The following is a 5,030-nucleotide window of genomic DNA, read 5'->3' on the forward strand; positions in this document are numbered from 1 at the left end:
CCAATGAAGTGATCGAATCTCATCTCAGCAAAAGAGTGTTCAGAAATCATAATAGGAGTTTAGTGTTTATCACTTTGTTCATAATGATCGGGTTATCCCTAAGAATATTACATTTAACATTCTTCCGGGAACTTCCCGTTACACGAATTATCCACCCCCAGCTTTCTTTGCAAAACTGGGTGTAACGAGGAGTACGTTATCCTCAGTCGCATGTTTGGGTTATCCTTAAGAATATAAGATTCTCTAGGAACTTCCCGTTACATAAATCACCCACCCCCAGCTTCTTTTGCGAAATCGGGTTTAACATTATACTTAGTTGGATGACCGAGAAGCAGTTTATACTCGTATACTTTTTAGAGTATAGGAAGGAGCAGTTTATACTCTTATACTTATCGGAGTCTTCATTCGGCTTAATTGAGCGATATAACACCGGCTTCAACCAAGGTTTGGATACTATTCTTGAGAGCAAAGCAATCATTAGTGGGATGAAGGACCCTCCTGTGGTAGGCACAGTACTTTGGATCCGCAGTATCATCAGCTTCCTCCTGATTTGCGATAGGTGGTAGCTTGATCTTGTTGTTTTCAAGGAGGGATTCGAAGATGGCTGGAATGTCTTCATCCTTGAAGGAATATTCTTTTTAGAGTTTCGGATCCGAAGTCTTTTGCTGCCTTCGGGGTTGTTGTTGCGACGTTTGATTAGCACCAACAGCAGCTGCAGGTGCCTTGTCCTTACCATGGGAGGCAAAGTTCGAGTTTGGAGGATTAGCCGTCGGTTAGCTCCTCTCGGCCTTCTTCCTTCGGAGGAAGCGTTCGGCCCGCTCTCCACGCATCTTCAACTCTTTCCAAGTGTTGGACGGTACGACTCCCATAACTTCTAATATCTCAATAGATAGGTTGTTATGACATGTCTGGAGGATGAAGTCCTTCGTGATTGGATCTCGGCAGTTCATTGCTTTATTCCGGAAGCACTTGACGAAGTTGTCGACTATCTCGTCATCTTCTTGTTTCTCATCGAAGAGTGTCCTAATGGATACCTGATCGTCGTCGTCAAAGAAATTGCCAAGGAATGAACTCTCCATATCGTCCCAGTTGTTAATACTTCCGGACTTGAGACGGCGGTACCAATCGAAGGCCGGCCCGCGAAGGGTACCAATGAATGACCGAACCATCAAAGCTTCATTGCCGGAGATCATGCCCAAGTAGGATTTGAAGTAGATCAAATGCTGAGTGGGCGAACCCTTCCCATCAAACGGTGTGAAGTTGATCAGGTTGAACTTCGCCGGATACGGGATCAAATTCCACTCTCTCGGATATGGACACGGAATACCGGTCCTTTTCATCTCTCGAGCAGACATCAGAGCGTTGATTTTGCTCTCGAGATCTTTTATTTTCTCATCCTCGTTCATATCGGGGCTTGGACGATTCTTAAGAGGAATAACGGGGCCACCCCCAGTGTTGTCATTATTGATAGGGCCACCCCCAGCGTTTTGGTCAAGGGGAGGGTTCTCAGTATCGAGATGTTCATCCACATCTGAATTGCTACCTACTTGGTCAGTAAGGTTACGACGGCTGGATTCACCGAACTGATTGGACAAAGCCCGAATTTGTTGGTCATGCTCTTCCCTCATTCGTAGCATAGCCATTTCCATTTCGATCTTGAATGCCTCTTTTGCTTGGTTAGAGCATCCTCGAGAATTTTGGCGATTTGCTCGGTGTTAATCATAAACACTTCGCGGGAATGTCTCGGACTGGATACCGTATTATCAGAAGTGATGGCTGAGTTAGCATCTGATGCTTCGTCATCCGAGGATAACCCTCTCTGCATTCTCTGATAGTCCCTTTGTCTAATAGTTCCTGATCGTAACCGGGTTAGACGATGTGATATAAGCGGGTCAGAGCTAGAAGGTCGAATTGACTTTCCCTTATCAGCCATATTTATTGTGACTTCTGGGAATTCGTCACCTTGAACAGCCGATCGCTTTTTATGGAGACGCCTTGGTCTGGACTTGGCCATTCCGTTAGAGATCCTCTCGAATACTAAGACCCTCTGTGAAGCGGTCTTGGGGCAGCTAAACGCTGATAATACTGCCCTGATAATGTTTATGCACGGACAATGAGAGTCTGTTTCTTGGGTACTTCTCTTTCGAGATCTGTTCGTATCCCCAGCCTGATAGTACAACTCATCGGTCTGAAGATCGGAATAACCAATCGCGTTTTGGCATGATTTCTCAGGTATAACGTCGTCATCTGACGAACACGTTTCCTTCTGAGAGCTTGCTGTCTTATTGGCGTTCTTGAGAGTCACGCGTTTGGAGCTACGCTTTTGGGAGCGCGCGCTTTTGATGGCTCTTGGTCTTTAATTCGTCGTCCGAGGTGGTCAAGTGCAGGGGTTTCCCTATTATACAAAGGTCCTGATTTGTTACGAGGGCGTGTGCGACCCCCAGCTCGAGTGGCTGCTCGGGGTTCAGTCACTAGACCCAAGCATTCTTTGATCGGAACCTTACCTCGATCCTCGTGCGAAGAACCCAGGCGATCCGTTATCCTCATATTGAAACAGGATAAGTCTCCATGATCGTGAGGTATCACCGGGAGTGTAGAATTCATCGGGACATGAATATGGGCTGCCGGAAACTCAGACGGGACTATAGGAAGTGAATCAGCAGCGAAACGGACCAAACCAGTCTGAGTTTTGCTCAAACCACCATTTGGTGGTTTGACTTTGGCCGAGCCACCATTTGGTGTTTTGAACTTGGCCGAGCCACCATTTGGTGGTTTGAACTTGGTCGAGCCACCATTTGGTGGTTTGACTTTGGCCGAGCCACCATTTGGTGGTTTGAACTTGACCGAGCCACCATTTGGTGGTTTGAATTTGGCCGAGCCACCATTTGGTGGTTTGACTTTGGCCGAGCCACCATTTGGTGGTTTGAACTTGGCCGAGCCACCATTTGGTCTTCTGGTTTCTCTGACGCCTTCGGGCACTATTTGGGTTGTTTTTGATGCCGGTTTGGACTTTGGCCTCCAGACTCGGCGTGATCTTAGTGGATTCTTGACCACTTCTTTCTGCTTTAGCTTTTGTGCTTCTCGCACGAGGATCCGTGCGTGCGCAATCAAGGCATGACGCTTCAGAATGCGCTCCTCGAGGGTTGAGCGGATCCGTTTGACTTGGATCCATTCATTCGCTGTTGGCTTGGAGGATACGCCATTCATTTGCTGCTGAAGAGGTTTGCACCTTCTGGACTTCAGATCCGCTTCGTAGCGAATCTCGTCAACCGGCTCCAAAGCCCTACCGAGTCAACGCGCAAGTCGTTGGCGCTGTCTTTGGCGTGCCCTCTTTGATAGGGTTGGCGTGCCTTCTGTAATTAACTCCTTGGTGGAGGAAAGGTCCAGATCTGTAGATCCGGGCTCATTGGAGGCCAGAGGGGCATTACAAGGCGGGGTTGCAGTGACAACGGGGGCCTTGATCTTCCTGCGCTTGCGAGGGGCAAAGGATCTGGAGGAGGAGGACGACAGATACTCCTCGAATTTCAGTTGGTCGAACTCGTACTCGATCTCTTCGTAAACCGGGATCTGGATCCGTGGTTGCGGCACGACAGCTTCGGTAGCGAAGCTGTTGGCTCCCACTGTGGTCGCCAGCTTGTTTGGGTCAAAAGTTGATGTTTTCATTGTCATCGAATCTATTACAACTTTGGTCATTACAATAAACTCAAACGAAAAGAAAAGTTGATCTTTTTATAAGATCTTCTTTACACAATGAAAATAAAGATTACAACTCTTGTCAAACAGCGCAACGGACGTTTATCACCCGCTGCTTGTGTGGGTTCTTTGTCTGTGCGGGGGATGTTAATATCCGTGGACCGTCGTGGATCAGATCCGGTTAGCAGAAGTTGGATAATCAATGCTCTCACTTCACAAAGGAAGTAATTGCAGTAGCGACGATTTTGACTAAGTAAAATCACGGCTCTTCTCGGGATTTAAGACCAAGCTTAAATCCGGAGGAATAAGGGACGGGTCTCAGATCTCTCGAACTCCACTATTTATGCACAAGAGATCGCCAAGATCTGCTAACCCTCTCTGAAATTTGTGGCTATGCACTTGAGAAACCGGCAGCACCTCGCCCTCTTGATCTCTTCCTCCAAAAATGAACACTAGAGCTCTTATTTATAGGCTTGGTTGATGGTTTCTTCAGCTCAAAATGAGGGATTCCCTCTATCTTCAGTTAGTAGCTGTCTAACAACAATATCAGAGCAGTTGGAATCCAAAATCCCGAAAGAATCCATAAAAGAACTGAGAAAACCAACTTTTGGCCGAACAGTCACCTAGTGGCTCGGCCTGGCCGGGCCACCAAATGGTGGCTCGGCCTTGGGCGCGACTAGGCCGCCAGGGGCTTTATCTGTTTTTCGGGTTTTGACTTGTTCTATCGTTACGCGTATTTTGTCATTTCGTTGACTTGTACGCTTTCCCGATTCGTTTCGCGAACGCATGGATAGTTTGTCGGTGGCCGATGAGCGTGCGGGCCACTTGGTTCGCCGATTTGGTGGCTGGTGAGTGTATAGGCTATTCAGTTCGCCGTTTCGCTTCATGTGTTCATCGGCGTCGGATAATCCTCTTAGACTTAGATAGTGGCGTTCATCACTTTCTCTCTGTCTCGAGCTGTGCGTTGATACCTATAGGCATTTTAGACGCCTACAACATTGTCACAGTAGATAGGAGTGGGATTAACAACGGGATAACCCAGTTCACTAAGCAAATCACGAAGCCAGAGAAGCTCAGCACTGGTAGCCGCAACAGCCCTATATTCAGCTTCAGTGGAGGATCTAGCGACAGAGCGTTGTTTCTTAGAAGACCATGAGATAGGAGAATTCCTAAGATAAATAATATATCCTGTTGTGGAAGTGTAGTCATCCTTGTCTCCTGCCCAATCTACATCAGAAAAAGCATGAAGAGATGGAGATGGGTGTCGTGATATATGAAGAGTACGGTCCGGAGTGCCAGTCAAAAAATGAAGAAGGCGCTTGAGTGCCACCCAATGA

This window comes from Asparagus officinalis, chromosome 5, assembly GCF_001876935.1.
Source record: "Asparagus officinalis chromosome 5, Aspof.V1, whole genome shotgun sequence".
Lineage (NCBI taxonomy): Eukaryota > Viridiplantae > Streptophyta > Magnoliopsida > Asparagales > Asparagaceae > Asparagus > Asparagus officinalis.